Source organism: Nomascus leucogenys, chromosome 10, assembly GCF_006542625.1.
Source record: "Nomascus leucogenys isolate Asia chromosome 10, Asia_NLE_v1, whole genome shotgun sequence".
NCBI lineage: Eukaryota > Metazoa > Chordata > Mammalia > Primates > Hylobatidae > Nomascus > Nomascus leucogenys.
Window position 1 is genome coordinate 71,295,933 of NC_044390.1, and position 19,491 is coordinate 71,315,423.

Here is a 19,491-nt window from a genome sequence, read left to right on the forward strand (position 1 = left end):
CTCAAAGTGCAATAGCAGCTCACATGGTTAAAAATTTCATTTTTTTCCATGAACATTGCTGCTGCATTTTACACATGAATAACTGGAATTATGGTTCTTTAGCTTAAGATGACTGTATTATTTTAAGACTTCCTTGATGAATGTGATATTTTTGTTTGCTCACTCAAACTTTATACATGAGAGGATTAAATATTAACATACTACCATTCTTCTAAATAAAACATTTTAAATGTATTTAAATTAGGTATACAGGAGAGTGGGATTACAAGACTGAATGTTTAATGTGAAAATTTTAGCTATCTGTTTTTACTCAATTGAGTGAGTTTAGAATAGTAGTGGCCTGGCATGGTGGCTCACGCCTATAATCCCAGCACTTTCAGAGGCTCAGGCGGGCGGATCACCTGAGGTCTAGAGTTCGAGACCAGCCTGACCAACATGGAGAAACCCTGTCTCTAAAAATACAAAATCAGCTGGGCATGGTGGCAGATGCCTGTAATCCCAGCTATTTAGGAGGCTGAGGCAGGAGAATCGCTTGAGCCTGGGAGGTGGAGGTTGTGGTGAGCCGAGATCATCCCATTGCACTCCAACCTGGGCAGCAAGAGTGAAACTCTGTCTCAATAAAAAAAAAAAAAAAAAGATTAGTAGTATCACTCATTCTTTGCAAAGTTTTTGTTGTTGTTGTTGTCTTGGGTTTTTTGTTTGTTTGTTTGTTTTACTGTAACTTATTTTGCTTCAGCCATTAGGATCCCAGGAAATTACCAGGATCTTAGGCTGTCCTGAGATTTGAAAGTCCAGAAGACTTAAATTTTCATAATTTTTTAATCTATTGAAAAGGGTATTGTTTTTCTAATTTTAGTGTCTGATTGTTCATTGCTAGTACATAGGAATTTTTGTAGAAATAGCTTGTATCCTGCAATTTCACTTATTTTAGTAGCTTTTTTTGTAGACACTATTGGATTTTCTACATGAATGATCATGTTATCTGTGAATCAACACAATTTTACTTCATCCTTTTTGATATAAATACCTTTTATTTCTTTTCCTTGGCTAGAATATTCAGTATAATGTTAAGTAGAAGTGATAAGAGCAGACAGTCTCCCCTTATAACTAATCTTAGGGGGAAAACATTTGGTTGGTAGCCATTAAGTTTGATGTTACCTGTAGGTTTTTGATAAACACCCTAGAGCAGGTTGAGAAGTTCCCTTCTACTCCTACATTGGGGAGATTTTGTTTTTGTTTTTGTTTTTAGACAGGAACCTCCCTTGCCCAGGCTGGAATGCCTTGGCACAATTACAGTTCACTGCAGCCTCCACCTCCCAGTCTGAAGCAATCCTCCCACCTCAGCCTCCAGGGTAGCTGACTACAGGTTCACACAACCACACCCAGCTAATTTTTGTGTTTTTTATAGAGATGAGGTCTCGCCATGTTGCCGTGGCCAGTCTCAAACTCCTGGGTTCAAGCAATCTGCCTGCTTCAGCCTCCCAAAGTGCTGGGATTACAGAATTGAGCCACTGTGTCCAGCCTAGAATTTTTTTCTTTTTCTTTTTTTTTTTTTTTTTTTGAGACGGAGTCTTGCTCTGTCGCCCAGGCTGGAGTGCAATGGCACGATCTCGGCTCACTGCAACCTCCACCTCCCGGGTTCATGCCATTCTCTTTCCTCAACCTCCCGAGTAGCTGGGACTACAGGCGCCCGCCACTGTGCCCGGCTAATTTTTTTGTATTTTTAGTAGAGACAGGGTTTCACTGTGTTAGCCAGGATGGTCTCGGTCTCCTGCCCTCGTGATCCGCCCGCCTCGGCCTCCCAAAGTGTTGGGATGACAGGCATGAGCCACCCCGCCTGGCCAATTTTTTTTTTTTTAATCATGAATCCGTCAGATTCATCAGATCTTTGGTAGTTTGTGCTTTCAAGGAATTTGTCTATTTCACCTAAGTTGAATTTGTTGGCATAAAATTGATAATAATATTCCCTTATCCTTTTAATAAATATCATGATGTTACCTTTATTATTATTATTTTGAGATGGAGTTTCGCTCTTGTTGCCCAGGCTGGAGTACAATGGCACAATCTCAGCTCGCCACAACTTCCACCTCCTGGGTTCAAGCAATTCTCCTGCCTCAGCCTCCCAGATAGCTGAGATTACAGGCATCCACCACCATGCCTGGCTAACTTTGTATTTTTTGTAGGGATAGGGTTTCTCCATGTTGGTCAGGCTGGTCTCAAACTCAAGACCTCAGGTGATCCGCCCACCTGGGCCTCCCAAAGTGCTGGGATTACAGGCGTGGGCCACTGCGCCCATCCCTACCTCTATTATTCTTAATACTAATAATTTCTTTTAGGCTGGGTGCAGTGCCTCATGCCTACAATCCCAGCACTTTGGGAGGCCAAGGCAGGAGGATTGCTTGAGCCAGGAGTTCAAGACCAGTCTGGGCAACATGGTGAAATCCCGTCGCTACAAAAAATACAAAAATTAGCCAGGCATGGTGGTGCACACCTGTGGTCCCAGCTAATTGGGAGGCTGAGGCAGGAGGATTGCTTGAGCCCAGGAGGCTGAGGTTGTAGTGAACCGAGATCACGCCACTGCACTCCTGCCTGGGTGACAGTGAGACCCAGTCTCAAAAAAAAAATTATTTTATTACTTTTCTTCCTGATCATTCAGCTAGAGATGTATTAATGTTTTGGCTTTTCTCAAGGAATCAGCTTTTGGTTGTATTAATGTTTCTTTATTGTTTTCCTGTTTTCCATTTTACCGATTTTGGCTTTGATCTTTATAGTGTTCTTCCTTCTATTTACTCAAGGTTTAGTTTGCTTTTCTTTTTCTAGTTTCTTAATATTAAAACTGAGTCATTGATTTCACACCTTTCTTCTTTTATAATGTAAATATTTATTATTCCAAAATTCCTTCTAAATTCTGCTGCACTATACAAACTTTGATATGTTGCATTTTCATTTTTATTTAGTTTGAAATACTTTCCCATTTCCATTTTGATTTATTCTTTGATCCAAGGGTAAGGGTGCTTTATTTAGTTTCCAAATATTGATATTGATTGCTAATTTAATTTCATGTGTTCAGAAAATGTACTTTGTAGGAAGTGAATGCTTTTAAATTTGTTGAGACTTGTTTTATGGCCCAAAATATGCTCTGTCTTGGTAAATGTTCTGTGTGCACTTGAAAAGAATTTGCATTCTGGTCTTGTTGGGTGGAATGTTCTATAAATGGCAATTAGGCCAAGTTGATTGATAATGCTATATCAGTAAACAAAATTAAAGGAACTGTATTAGTCCATTTTTACACTGTTGATAAAGCCATACCCGAGTCTGGGTAATCTATAAAGAAAAAGAGGTTTAATGCATTCACAGTCCCAAATGGCTGGGGAGGCCTTACAATTATGGCAGAAGGTGAAAGGCATGTCTTACATCATGGCAGGCAAGACAGAATGACAGCCAAGTGAAAGGGGAAACCCCTTATAAAACCATCAGATCTCATGAGACTTGTTCACTGCCATAAGAACAGCATGGGGGAAACCGCCCCTGTGATTCAATTATCTCTCACTGGTTCCTTCCCACAACACGTGGGAATTATGGGAGCTACAATTCAAGATGAGATTTGGGTGGGGACACAGCCAAACCGTATCAGGAATCTCTAAAAAAGTATTGAATATGGAGAATTCCAAAAAGCCTGATGAAGGATACAATTTTTGTATTTTAGAATTATTTCGTATTTCAAGTTAAACTGTTTTCCTCAGCCATATTTGTTCCTACTCTTTTTTTTACCTTCAGCCTGTTGTTGACATAAAGAAATAAACTGAGGCAAAAACGTAAATATTTATATGGGCCAAGGTTGAGGACTGCAGCCTGGGAAACACTTCCAAATTACCTTGGGAAGTGCTCTGGAGAACAAACAAGTGGCTCGAGGTTTTAAAGAAAAAAGGATGAATCAGGAGAGGGGGCAATTACAAAAGTTATTTGTTAGGAATTCTCATTGGTTTAGAGAAATAACATTGGTTAGTAATTGGCTGTATATTACTGAACTATATATAGGGTATGAGTTATGGTGTCCAGCCTGTGGCATCGTTAGGTTAATTTATAGCCATTTATGGTGACACTCAGTCTAGAGTCTATATATAACAGAAAGATTCAAGAGATGATTGCTCAGTTACTCAGCTGGAGGTGGGGAATGGGACTTGACTGCTGCCTCACTCCTATGCCTCTCTGGGCCTGATCACCTTCCTCAGATAAAAAGTTTTCTTTTTGGCTGGGCGCGGTGGCTTACGCGTGTAATCCCAGCATTTTGGGAGGCTGAGGAGGGTGGATCACCTGAGGTCAGGAGTTCGAGACCAGCCTGACCAACATGGAGAAACCCTGTCTCTACTAATAATACAATATTAGCTGGGCATGGTGGCACATGCCTGTAATCCCAGCTACTTGGAAGGCTGAGGCAGGAGAATTGCTTGAACCTGGGAGGCGGAGGTTGCCGTGAGCCTAGATAGCACCATTGCACTCCAGCCTGGGCAATAAGAGCAAAACTCCATCTCAAAAAAAAAAAAAGTTTTATTTTCTTTCTCACTGGCATGATTTCCTGCTGGATGTGAGGAAGCACAGAAGAGCCTACTCCTAGCTAAGGCTGTGGGCTTGCTTTTCAGGTCTAGGTCTCTGTCATGTTTTCCCAAAGGCCCCCAATCATTTGTCTAGCTTCCCTCTTTTCTTCTGAGCTGACAAGGGGTAACAGAATCACAAAAGTGAGAACATTGTAAGGGTTTCAGAAATCTTATCAAAATCTAATCATAAATTACAAATTCCCTTTCGGTTCTGCTTACCGAACATTGATGTTGCAGGAGGCTCGAAGTATAGAGAGAAGTAAGATATAGCCCTTTCTATAAAGAAAGGATCATCACATTTCTTCTATAAAGGGCCAGATAGTAAATGTTTTAGGCTCTGGGAAGATGTCGTGATATAATAAGAAACATATATTTGGTCTTTGCCCCTTGTTCCTGACACATAGCTCTTGGAACCTTGGAATCTCTGAAGGGATAAATGTCTATTTATATGCTAAAGAGATGACTGAAGGCTAGGGCTTCCTAAGCAGTCTCAGGACCAAGGCTGGTTGCCAGGGGAAGTAATCATGTGAGTAGAGGTTGGAACTTTTAGTCCCACTCCGCCAACCTCCAGGGAGAAGAAGCCAAATGTTGAGTTGATCATCAGTGGCCAATGATTTAATCAATTGCGCCTATGTAATGAAGCCTCCATAAAAACACCAAAGGACTGGGTTTGAAAATATTTTTTTTAAGACGGGGTCTCACTGTCACCCAGGCTGGATTGCAGTGATACAATCATGTCTCACTACAGCCTCTACCTCCTGGGCTCAAGTGATTCTCCCACCTTAGCCTCCTGAGTAGCTGGGACTATAGGTGCCCGCCACCAGGCCCAGCTAATTTTGTATGTTTTGTAGAGACAGGGTTTTGCCATGTTGTCCAGACTGGTCTCAAACTCCTGGGCTCAAGCGATCCGTCCGCCTCAGCCTCCCAAAGTGCTGGGATTACAGGAGTGACCCACCGCGCCTGAAGAGCTTCTTGATAGCTGAGCACATGGAGGTACCTGGAGGGTAGAGCACCCAGAGAGGGCATGGAAGCTCCGTGCCCTTTCTCATATGCCTTCTGATGCATCTCTTCCATCTATCTGTTCATTATATCTTTTATAATAAATGGATAAACATAAGTAAAGTGTTTCCCTGAGTTCTATGAGCTGTCCTAGGAATTTAGTTGAACCCAAGGAGGAGGTCATGGTAACTCCAGTTTATAGTGTTACCAAACTGAGCTGAGGCCTTCTTGCCTGGCACAGTAAGGCCAAACATCCATGCTGAGATTTTGCAGTGAAAGAAAGGAGGGCATTTATTTGCAGGGTGTCATGCAGGGAGAATCTGGCAGTTCATGCTTAAGATCTGACCTCTACAAGCCAAGAGTTTTTAAAGGTACAGGTAAATTTCAGGAAAGCAGAAGTTACAGGCAAAATTGTAAATCAATACTTGGAGGTTAAACATCAGTTTGGCCTAAAAAGGCAGGATATCCTCAACCAAGGGCTTACAGGTCACGGGTCAATTAAAAGATTTTCTGATTTGCAATTGGTTAGGGAAGGAAAGCTTCATCTAAAGACTTGGGGTCATCAGAAAACAATGTTAGGTCTGGTCCATGGGTGTGACTTCCTCCTGGCCCCTGAGGAAGAAATTTAGAACAAAGAATGGCAGCCAGAGTTCAGTCCTCAGTGTTCTCCCCTTATCTGAGGTCTGTGCCAGTGGATCCATTTGGCAGGGATCTGGATTTCTAAAGAATAACTCAGGGCTATTTGTTAACATGTTATCTTTAGTTTCTATAGGGAACCAAACATCTCGTGACTCTAACTTCCTTGGCTCTTGTTTTAAGCTACTATTACCTTTTTGCTTATTAAGTTGCTCATTTACTTCTCAGGGCTAGCTAGGTTCCCGGGATTTCCCTTAAATGAACTCAAGAGTTGCTGTTATTTCCATGCTTGAGGGTGCCTAGCAGGGACCTCTGTTCCTTCTCAATAGCTGATTGGCCGGAAGCACTAGTCACAACCCTGGGCTTGCAACTGGCATCTAAAGCAGTCTTATGGGACTGGGTCCTCAACCCATGGGATCTGATGCTATCTCTAGGTAGATAGTGTCAGAATCGAATGGAATTATAGGATGCAAAGCTGGCGCCTGATGAGAATTCCTTGGTGTATGGAGAAAAACCCACACACATCTGGCGTCAGAAGTGAAGTATTGAGTGGTATGAGTACAGAGAAAAACCACTGAGTAGACCAAGTGGTTTAGGCTGCTGGGAAAGGACTGCTTGTCTGTCAGCCAGGACATTTCTCAGCTGGACTAGTGAGATGATTACTTTATTCTCTTAAACCTCCAAGGCTCAGATGATGCAGTGCATGACTCCAGGGAGCACCATTCACTTAGACTATAGCAAATAGCACCCCCTGCAGCTGTGCAACATGGTGGCTCATGCCACTTTATACACCTGTCATATTCTCTCTCTCCACTTTATCCCCACCACCACCCTGTATGACCACCACCATGCTCAGAAAACCCTTGCCTAGCACGCTCCTGGACTATTCATGTCATAACAACTGTGGGAAATGATGTAAATAGCAACATTAATATCCACAAGCTAAAATACAGCGTGGCTTCATTTTCTTCTTGTTTCCTTTCTCTGTGATATCAAGTTGTGTTTCTGGCTGTGAGAAAGACACTCACCCATCCACTCCCAAAGAAGGGACTTAGAGGCACGAAGAACAGCGAAAGTGAGACTTTTTTTTTTTTTTTTTTTTTTTTTTGAGATGGAGTTTCACTCTTGTCGCCCAGGCTGGAGTGAGTGCAGTGGCACAATCTCAGCTCACTGCAACCTCTGCTTCCCGGTTCAAGCAATTCTCCTGCCTCACCCACCCGAGTAGCTGTGATTACAGGCACCTGTCACCATGCCCAGCTAATTTTTGTATTTTTAGTAGAGACGAGGGTTTCACCATGTTGGCCAGGCTGGTCTCGAACTCCTGACCTCACGTGATCCACCTGCCTTGACTTCCCAAAGTGCTGGGATTACAGGCGTGAGCCACCATGCCTGGCCTCCAGTGGTATTTCTGGATCTAGCTTCTGTGTGGTGACCAACTGGGTGTGACAATAGCTTAGTTAGTGAGCAATAGAAAATAATGAAAAGACTCACACACAGTCAGCCCACAGATTCCTACAACACCTGAGGCAGACAGGTTATAGGACACTGGATTCCCTTATGTTCCTAAGTCATCTTATCGTGTGTCCTATTTTCCACTTGAGGCTGTTCTTTGTGGTAATTTTAATATGACTTATCTTGCCTTAAACATTTAGAGTTGGAAGGAAGGGACAAAATGTATTTTGCCCTGGGACCTCACCTGCTGGGGAGGACTACTAGCCCCAAACCCTCCCTAAAGATAACTGTGAGCACGGGGTAAGCATGCATTCCAAGCGTGACTTAATGAGAACTCTGTAATGTACCAAGAAATAAAAAGATAAGCATAGACTAACACAAAGATCAAAAGGGCAGATGAACTGTAAACTTCCAAATCAGTTTTTCCTCCAAAACATATGTTTAAAAAATCTTTACTAGTAATAAGCCTGAAGGATTTTGATTTTGTGATCTCATATATAAGCTTATCGCCAACTCTGAAGGCTTAGGTCTGCTGGCATGGGTTCCACCCTTCTTTAGTGAATAAAGTACCACTTGTTGAATTGCCTCTGTTGGTTCCTGGAGTGCCTCTGAGTTCTTGGAGACCTCTGGAATTCAAGAGTCTGTTCAGTCCAATGCAGCTTAGGGCAGGGGACCCCAACCACTGGGCCACGGACCAGTACTGGTTCATGGCCTGTTAGGAACCGAGAAGCACAGCAGGAGCCGAGCAGCACAGCAGGAGGCATACAGTGGGCAAGCGAGCAAAGCTCACCTGTATTTACAGCTGCTCCCTAACGCACACATTACCACCTGAGCTCTGCCTCCTGTCAGATCAGCAGTGGCATTAGATTCTCATAGGAATATGAACTTTATTGTGAACTGTGCATGTGAGGGATCTAGGCTGCATCTAAGTTGCGTGCTCCTTAGGAGAATCTAATGACTGATGAAACCATCCCCCGATCCTGCTCCCATCTGTGGAAGAATTATCTTCCACAGAACTGATCACTGGTGCAAAAAGGCTGGGAACCTCTAGTTTAGGGAATTAAAAAATGGCCCAAGACAAGTAAGTTGTAGAGCCATGTGAGAAAACATTTTAAATGGTCCCTTTTCAAGGCATGATAAATCTAAGTACATGGTGAAACCCCATCTCTACTAAAAACACAAAAATTAGTCAAGCGTAGCTGCTCACGCCTGTAGTCCCAGCTACTCAGGAGGCTGAGGCATGAGAATCACTCGAACCCAGAGGCAGAGGTTGCAGTGAGCTGAGATCACACCACTGCACTCCAGCCTGGGCAACAGATTGACACTTGGTCTCAAAAAACAAACAAACAAACAAACACCAGAAATACCATTGGAGAGAATGTTTCCAAGTCCTCAGGACAGGCTGAACTGATGAAGTGGAGGTTGAGAAAAAAAATTTGAGGTGAGACTTGCCCTGCCCATCTCATGGAATTTCTGTAGGCCAGATCCTGTCGATTCTGACCAAAGGGTGGCCAACCAAACTTGGAGCTGGGGGAAACTGGGATAGCTGAGACATTCCCTAGGGCAGATACCAGTTGCTCAAGGTAGAATTAAGGGTCAAAATGGACCAGGGTCCGCTCAAGAAGATGGGCTGTGGATGTACTGAAGAAGGCGGACAGAAACAATCAGTGGGGGTATGGTATTAGTGTTTTCCTGAGAAGCAGAACCAATAGGAGATAGAGAGAAATGAGGAGATTTTTTTAAATTTTTTAATTTTTATTTTTTATAAGTTTTATTTTGATCTTTTCCACTTCTATGTTGCTACTGAAACATTTTAAATGCTTCCTATACCTTCTTGAACTTATGTATTAAAATCATTTTTTATTTTTATTTTTTCATATATTGGATTTATTTATTTTATACTTTAAGTTCTAGGGTACATGTGCACAACGTGCAGGTTTGTTACATATGTATACATGTGCCATGTTGGTGTACTGCACCCATCAACTCATCACTTACATTAGGTGTATCTCCTAATGCTCTCCCTCCCCCCCTCCCCCCACCCCACAACAGGCCCTGGTGTGTGATGTTCCCCACTCTATGTCCAAGTGTTCGAAATGAGGAGATTTATTATGAAAATTGGCTCACACAATTATGGAGGCCTTCAAGAAGTCCCACAATATCGGCCGGGCGCGGTGGCTCACACCTGTAATCCCAGCACTTTGGGAGGCCAAGGCGGGCGGATCACATGAGTTCAAGAGTTCCAGACCAGCCTGGCCAACATGGTGAAACCTCGTCTCTACTAAAAATACAACAACAACAAAAAAAAATTAGCTGGGTGTGGTAGCACGTGCCTGTAGTCCCAGTTACTCAGGGAGGCTGAGCAATTCAAGGAGAATTGCTTGAACCCAGGAGGCAGAGGTTGCAGTGAGCCAAGATCGTACCACTGCACTCCAGCTTGGGTGACAGAGGAAGACTCTATCTCAAAAAAAAAAAAAAAAAAAAAAAAAGAAGAGAAGAGAAGAAGAAAGAAGAAGAAGTCCCACAATATGCCATCTGCAAGCTGGAGAAACAGCAAAGCTGATGATGTAATTCAGTCCTGGTATGAAGGCCTGAGAACCAGGAGTTCTGATATCTGAGGGCAGGAGAAGATGGATATCCCAGCTGAAGAAGAGAGAGGGAGAAAGAAAGTGAGGGAGAGAGAGAGAGAATTTGCCCTTCCTCCACTTTTCTTGTTCTATTTGGCCCTCAACACATTGGATGATGCCACCCACACTGGGGAGAGTGGATCTGCTTTACTCAGTCTACTGAGTCAAATGTCAATCTCTTCCAGAAACGCCCTCACAAACACACCCAGGAATAACGTTTACCAGCTACCTGGGCATCCCTTAGCCCAGTCAAGTTGACACCCAAAATTAACCATCACAGACATGGAAAGTAGCAGACCCTGGAGATCTGCAGGATATGTCAGAATCCAAAACTCAGCAAGGTTGGTAAAAAAGGGCAGAGGCAAAGAGAATCAGACTTAAGTATTGCCAGAGAGCTCATCAATTTTCTGCTTTAGATCTCAGGGCAGTGGCTGGGCGCAGTGGCTCACGCCTGTAATCCCAGCACTTTGGGAGGCCGAGGTGGGTGGATCACAAGGTCAGGAGATCGAGACCATCCTGGCTAACATGGTGAAACCCCGTCTCTACTAAAAATACAAAATTAGCCGGGCATGGTGGCAGGCGCCTGTTGTCCCAGCTACTCGGGAGACTGAGGCAGGAGAATGGCGTGAACCCGGGAGGCGGAGCTTGCGGTGAGCCGAGATCGCGCCACCGCACTCCAGCCTGGGTGACGGAGCGAGACACTGTCTCAAAAAAAAAAAAAAAAAAAAAGATCTCAGGGCAGGAAAGGCCCAGGGCTTGTGAAATATTTGGAGCCTGTAAAAATATCTGAGACCTTGAAAAACAGTATTGCTCTAAAATACAGCTCGAGACCAGCCTGGGCACCATGGCAAAAATCACCGTCTCTACAAAAAGTACAAAAATTAGCTGGGCGTGGTAGCTTGCACTTGTCCCAGCTATTCAGGAGGCTGAGGTGGGAGGATCGCTTGTGCCTGGGAGGCAGAGGTTGCAGTGAGCTGAGATCACACCACGGCCCTCCAGCCTGGGTGACAGAGCTGTCTCAAAAAAAAAAATTAATAAAATATAAAGAGAAAATTTCAAAATATAAGTGAATAAATGTGAAATAAGTGTGTATAAAGCAATTCATTCTTGTCAATTTCATTGATTGTTCAATATCGCATTCATAAAAATTTCCTTATATTGGGAAATAAATTGCAAATTAGCATAGTGGCGAAGGGCATGGACTGTGAAGCCAAATTGCCTGTGTCCAAATTCTGGCTCCACTCTTTACTATGTAACTTGCAGCAAGTTACTCAACATCTCTGAGCTTCAGTGTCCTCATTCTTTCTAATCCCATAAATAAATTGTGGATAATTATGTCACTAACCTCATAGTTTTTTTGTTGTTGTTGTTTTTTTGAGACAGAGTCTCGCTCCGTCACCCAGACTAGAGTGCAATGGCATGATCTCAGATGACTGCAACCTCTGCCTGCTGGGTTCAAGTGATTCTCCTGTCTTAGCCTCCCAAGTAGCTGGGACTACAGGCGCCCACCACCACACCAGCTAATTTTCGTATTTTTAGTAGTGACGGGGTTTCACCATATTGGTCAGGCTGGTCTCCCAACTCCTGATATCAGGTGATCCACCCGCCTTGGCCTCCCAAAGTGCTGGGATTACAGGCATGAGCCACCACACCCAGCCACCAACCTCATAGATTTTTAAGAGGATTAAATGGGCAAAAGAGTTGGAACAGTGCATGGCACGTTCTCTATAGTAGATGTGTACTAATTGTTGTTATTATTTTCTCACTTGGAAAGATTCCAAAACATGAACTGATATGTAAGAAATCATAACCAAATTAAATGAGTTATTCATACATAAGTAATTTTAAAAGCAAAATTATACTCTTTCCAAAGAATTTCTTACAACATTTTATCAATGAAAATTTCAAGCAAATACAAATGTAAAAATAAAGATGCAAAGAGAGGCCGGGCGCAGTGGCTCATGCCTGTAATCCCAGCAGTTACAGTTGATGTGTGATATAGCCGGTGCTATTTTAATGTTTGCTACAATAGGTAGGCAAGCCTGAAAAAGCTCTGAAAAAGCCAAGCAAGCTGCTTTTATCTTCCGACCCAGACAAAATCCATCTCCAAACTGGGCCAGTTTAAGGTCAATAAGTGATTGCAATCAGCTGGCTCAAGTGGGCGCTTCCTGGAATGGCGAAGCTATGCAGTTTTGCCAGAAGTCGTTGCTGTGAGCATCAGGGTTCAGAGTTGAGTCTTCAACACTAGACCTCTGCGATGGGCTTCAGGATTCGAGGCCCCGTCCCTTTCTCAGAAGGTAAGGCTCGCGTCAGGTGAACCACATTGGTCTTTTGGCTCTAACAATAACGGCGCCTTAGAATGAACACTGCAGGCTCGTTTTGTCTCTTTACAGACTCATAATAACCCCTTGCAGAGTAAGGAAGGCGGGTGACTTCTAGTTCTGGAGGCAGGGTGCCTGCAAGAGCCAGAGATCAGTGCTCCCGGAGGGGAGCAGGGAGCGAAGACAGGGCGGGCGGAGGGCGGAGCTAGGGGAGGGGCGGGGCCCAAGGGCTGGAGGCTGGCAGGCTGGGGTGCGGCGGTGGACCTGCAGGTCTCCCTAATCCCCTGAGCCCAACCAGCGCAGCAGAGACTCTTTCTGCAGAAGAAAGATCCCTCCAGCCAAGTCAACTTGTTCTTCCTTCCCTCACGGTCTCCATAACCCCAGCCAAGCCGGAGGCGAGGCCATTGGAGTGGAAGAGTAAGGAAGGCAGAAGGGAAGGGCCAGAGGAGGCGCCAGTGGGTGGAATAGGCTGGAATACTCGGTCTTCTTCCACACCTGCTCTTAGGCTGCTCCTCTGCAACCAGACCTCTCTGGGAGATCTTGTCTTCTACAAAATGTGTGCCGTGCCTTGTTACTAAGTCTGATTAATTTGCTGTAATTGGGAATTAAATTAACTTAGGAAGCCTAGATGCACTGGGGGTAATTGGATCCCGGGGTGGCAGCACTCAACCCCTCCCCGCAACAAGGCAAGGTAGGCGTGGTTATCATACAGAACAGCAGAGTCAAAGCTGCAATCAGAATAGCTTGACAGATGCAAACCCTAGGGCGTTGGCTGATTGCTGACGGTGTTCCTACAAGTGAAATAGATGGAAAGCCTACTAAATTCTTCCTGGATCTGCATAAGCAGAAAACTTCTAGGTCAAGTGAACAAAAGCCCAAGCTGAATCATAAAAAATAGAATCATGGTGCTCAACCAATTTTCAGACTTGAGCCTGTGTACAGACCTTGAACCCCTTGAATAAAGGAAAGGTCAGATCCCCTTTAGGAAGGACCTGGGTACACTACTGAAAATACGTATACTGTTAATCTTTCTCCCACCCTAGGGGAGGGACCTACAGCCTTTTACCAGTATAACTGTACATTGGGGAAGAGATAACTCTACAATTCCTTTCGGGACTTCTTGACACTTGCTCTAAACTGATGTTGGTTTCAGGAGACCTAAAACATCACTGTGGTCCACCAGAGTAGGGGCTTATGGACGTCAGATGCTCAATGAAGTTTTAACTCACAGTGGGCCCAGTGGGTCTCCAAAACCATCTGCAGTTATTTCCCCAGTTTAAGAATACATAATTGGGGCCAGGCACGGTGGCTCACGCCTGTAATCCCAGCACTTTGGGAGGCTGAGGCGGGTGGATCGCCTGAGGTCAGGAGTTCAAGACCAGCCTTGCCAATGTGGCGAACCCCTGTCTCTCCTAAAAAATACAAAAATTAGCTGGGTGCAGTGGCAGGCACCTGTAATCCTAGCTGCTCAGGAGGCTGAGGCAGGAGAATCACTTGAACCCGGGAAGTGGAGGCTGCAGTGACCTGAGATTGCACCATTGCACTCAAGCCTCGGAGACAGAGCAACACTCTGTCGCAAAAATAAATAAATAAATAAATAAGAATACGTAATTGGAATAGACATACTAAGCAGCAGCTGGCAGAGTCCTCACATTGCTTACCCCACCTGTGGAGAGGGCTACTATGGTGGGAAAGGCCAAGTGGAAGCCATTAGAACTGCCTCTACCTAGGAAAATTGTAAACCAAAAGCAAAAACAATTCCTGGAGAGATTGCAGATATTAGTGTCACCATCAAGGACTTGAAAGATGCAGAAGTGGTGATTCCCACCACACTCCCATTAAACTCCTGTTTGATCGCACAAAAGACAGATGGGTCTTGGAGAGTGACAGTGGATGACTGTAAGCCAAATTATATAAAATTTTTTTTATTTATTTGCTTTGGATGTTCATTTAAAAGTATATTGCCCCAGCCTGGGAGCGGTGACTCACGCCTGTAATCCCAGCACTTTGGGAGGCTGAGGTGGACAGATCACGAGGTCAGGAGATCGAGACCATCCTGGCTAACGCGGTGAAACCCCATCTCTACTAAAAATACAAAAAAATTAGTCAGATGTGGTGGCATGTGCCTGTAGTCCCAGCTAGTAGGGAGGCTGAGGCAGGAGTATCGCTTGAACCCGGGAGGTGGAGATTGCAGTGAGCCGAGATCGCACCATTGCACTCCAGCCTGGGCAACAAAGCAAGACTCTGTCTTAAAAAAAAAAAAAAAAAAAAATATATATATATATATATATATTAAGGGAGGCCCCATTTTAGGGATGGAGAAAGGAAGAACATAGCAATTTTCCCTTGAGGGAAGCCTTTTTCAGTGGTTCTCTCCTCATGTCTCTTAAGGTAGACAAAGGGCACAACATAAGTGGTCATTGATATGTACCAACGGTTCTATACCAAAAATAATAATAATAAAATAAATGATCATTGATAGAGGCACAAAGATTAGGGCACATCCCTCTATAGAATGCTATGTGGCCATGAAAAAGACTGAGGTAGATCTATATGTACTGATATGGAAAAATGTATTAATACATAATATATTGATGACTACAAAGTAAATGAAGTCGCAAAGTATGAATGTTTGTAAATGTGTTGGAAAATTTCATAGTAAATGTTATCAGAGATTTCTTCTGGTAAGTGGGGTTGGAGAGTAACTATATCAGTGACAAAGCTTTCTGTTGCCAGTAAAAGAAAAAAACCACTCAGCCAGGGTTTAATATACAATAAGAAAGTGTCTTATCTTGCAAAATGAGAAGTCCGTGGAAACAGGGACCCTGGGGGTGGTGAACACAGCAGCTCTTCTTTCCATCTCTCTGCTTTCCATGTACTTCTAAGCGAAGTTCAGCAATGCGGATGTGGAGTCCCCTAGCCAAAGTTACCTGTCAAAGGAGTCCCGTATCTGCTCAGTAATGAGGCTTTGTTCTCAGGTGGCTCCTCTTGTGAGGGGTAGGTGCAGAGGTTTCAGGAGTCACATCCAAACTTAACAGCATTCATAGCAGAGAAAGCATTGTGCTAATCTAGGTCCTGTGAAAAGCAGACACCAAAACAGGATTAAATATGCTAGAAATTTATTAGGGGAAATGCCTTTAAGAGAAATTGAGAAGGGAGGTGATGGAGGCTGGGAGAGCCATCAGAGATTGATGAAGGTCTGAACACAAGAGGAGAGGAGGAAGTTAGGGTGGAAGGTTGGAGGAAAGTGTCTTAGCCATGTACTGCTAAGGAAAATTCAGCAATGCTGTTGCTGAGTTCTCTAGCCAAAGTCGCCTGTCAGAGGAGTCCCACATCTCTCAGAAACAAGCTGTCTTACTATCCCTGGCACACTCTGTCACTGGCTGGAAGCAGCCCCTGAGAAGTGTGGCCTCAGATGTTCAGACACTACAGCAGCCATCCATCAGCAGTGCTCCCAGCAGCTGGAGATCTGAGAGGACATTCTCATGGCGTTCATGGACATTCTTTTTTTTTTTTTTTTTTTTGAGATGTAATCTTACTCTGTCGCCGGGACTGAGGGAGTGCACTGGTGCGATCTCAGCTCACTGCAACCTCCGCCTCCCAGGTTCAAGCAATTCTCTGCCTCAGCCTCCCAAGTAGCTGGGATTACAGGCACACGACACCACGCCTGGCTAATTTTTTTGTATTTTTAGTAGAGACGGGGTTTCGCCGTATTGGCCAGGCTGGTCTTGAATTCCTGACCTCGTGATCCACCTGCCTCGGCCTCCCAAAGTGCTGGGATTACAGGCGTGAGCCCCTGCGCCCGGCCACTGCATTCTTGTTTTTTAAGAACAAGTGCCCTAGCTAATGTCCCCTATGTGTCACATATCCTGATTTAAACCAATTACTAGCAAGGGGAAGTGAGACCAATCAGGACCACAGGACCACACTTTCAGTCTCAGCTAGTGCTCACCTCCCCAGAAGCATGTGGCTGTTGGGGGGAAGGTGGGAAACTGCAAAAAACCTGGGTTCTGTTAGGAAGAAGGAAGTGGTGCATGAATGTCAGGTAAGTAAGCAACAGGGCCTACTACAGTGATGGAGGGACCTTTTGAACCTATATATGTCTGTATAATTTGGATTTTTTTTTTTGAGGCAGAGTCTTGCTCTGTTGCCCAGGCTGGAGTGCAATGGCACAATCTTGGCTCACCGCAACCCCTGCCACCCTGGTTCAAGTGATTCTCCCACCTCAGCCTGCTGAGTAACTGGGATTACAGGCACATGCCACCACGCCTGGCTAATTTTTGTATTTTCAGTAGAGTTGGGGTTTCACCATGTTGGTCAGACTGGTCTTGAACTCCTGACCTCAGCTGATCCACCCGCCTTTCTCCCAAAGTGCTGGGATTACAGGCATGAGCCACTGTGCCCGGCCATAATTTGGATTTTTATGAGCATATATCACTTGTATAATAGTAGTTTTTCCAGTTAGGGATGTTAACAGAGTGGGACTTGGCAGAACAGTATTCAATTCCATCACTAAGATTTATAATCTGTAGTCGTGGGCCCATAACGTAACATCTTCAAGTCTTTATTATTAAGAAGTTTAAAGCGATTCTCAGGCTGGAAAAAGGAAAATACAAAAAACATTAAAGAGATGTGGCTTTCTCTTGCGTCCTGGGGAAAAATTATTTTCTATCTATAAAAAGTCTGAAATGTGTTAGATTACACAACTTTAGGTTTATTGTGTTCATATTTTGAAGAACTGGAAAAAAATATGGTTTTTTCTGTTACTTTTCTGTAAGCATGTTACAGAAAGTCACAATAATTTATTTTTAACAGGTCGAGTAAATTGTTCTTTTAGTTTCTTTCAACTCTGTTAGTTGAATTGATAGAACAACATATTTCCCAGCAAGTTATGAAGTTGGATTATGAGATTATGCAGTTATTTTGAAAATGAGCAGTTTAGTTCTCCTTATTCATACAATTATATGTAATCTTGGGTCTTAACTACTTAAATATGAATCAAAGCCCAATATCTTAATTTCACTTTCAAAGCTGAAAAAAGGTTCTTGGTAACAAAACTGTAAACTTAGGGAACTATCATTAATTAGTGGATTTAAGTTTGGGTATTTTCCAAGAGATACAGGTAGTTGCAGAAAGAGGTGGTCTTCCGTGTCAAGTAACATATACTTGACTGGCAAGTGCCCTCAGTGCCCTCCCCAGGTGAAAAGTGATGTGAAGTCCCCCTCAGAACCCAACCTTATCTTGACCACTCATTTTAGGAAGTTCCCTGCCCCCTATCCCATCACTTCTTTTCATTGCACCCAGAATCAATTGCCTTCATACACTTAATACAATTCATTCATTTTACTTAGAGATACATTTGTTTGTTGTCTGTCTCCTATACAGTATATAGAAAGCTGCATGGTGAAAGGAATGGTGTCTGTTCCACCCCACAGTTTATACCCAGCATCTAACTCAGGACTTGGCACATCACAGGAGCCTAATAAATATCTGTTGAAAAGTAAATGAAATAAAAGCTACACTTTTGCAACAAGACCTCCTGACATTGTTTTCCAGCAGCCAGCATCTTCTCTTCTGAGAATGTGGTGAACTTTCCTGTATCTTAATGGATGATTCATTCCGTGGCCAGTTGGCCGGGGGAGGGCAGTAGCTCCTTGTTTCAAGCTCCTTGCCTCCCTGTGCCTCTTCCGTTGATCAGTTCTGCCCTGATCTGTTGGCAGTGGCCAAACCCCCATGGATTCTCCCTGGGTTTTGCCTCCAGAATCCCACCCTCCTGTCACTGCCCTGGTGGCCTTCGAAGTTTCTTGCCAGGATTCCCGCCCTGACCTCCTCACTGGGCTGCTTGCCAGCAGTCTTGCCCAATTCCACCCCCATGTTCCCCTCAACTGCCACAGATAGTATCGTTAAGATATTTGAAAAATTGACTCTAGAGTTTAAAGACTCCCCTGCTCCTCAAAACCCAGAGATAAGATCAAGTCCAAACATTTTGGCGTGAGGTTCAAGGCATTTCACAATCTGAATGGAGGTCCCTCTCCCAGCTCCTCTCTAATTACCCAGCCCACTTCCTCTCAGCCTGGGTTCCAGCCACAGAGAACCTTCTGGCATTCAGTGAATGCGTCTGACAGCCAGAATGCCAGCATTTGGTGCCAGCTATGCCTTTTGCCTGGCCTGGCTTTGCCTCCCCTCCTTCACCTTGAAATTCTCCTCCTCATCCTCCATCTGACCTGACTTGAAATTACGCTCTCAGGAAGGGAGGCCTGCCCAGCCTGGTTATTCATATCTCTATTAAAGCTCTCATCACTTCATGCCATAAGTCCCAGCCTCTGCTGCTATGGTTTCCAGCACCAAGGAGACTTACTGGAAGAGATGAAGGAAGAAAAGAAGAAATTGAAAGTGAAAAAAAAAAAAAAAATGAAGTCTATGCCACCCTACCCCAACTTATTTTCTTCTGCTTCTCTCTTCCATTGACTAGTTACTTTGAAAGGCCTTTTATGGGGAACATCTGTTGTGCTTGTCTGCCTGACAGTCCTTCCCTTTTCTGGAAACAGAACTCTTCTTTCCTATGGGAAAACTTGCCCCATGTATTTTGAGTGGGTTTGATTATATCCACCCTGCCATAGACCCAGACTGCCCCTACAAAAGGACCCCATGCCCTTGAACATAATAAATGATTGAGGACTGGATACGTGACCTGAATAAGGCCATTTAAAATCCTCCTTAGATTTTCTTGCCAGGGGGATTTGGGAAGATACTCTCCTTCCCTTGAAGATGCTTAACTAGTGAGTTTGGGCTGCTAGTGATCGTTATAATCCCTAGTAGAGAAAACCTGCTTAAGAGAAAGGGAATGTGATTTGACAACAT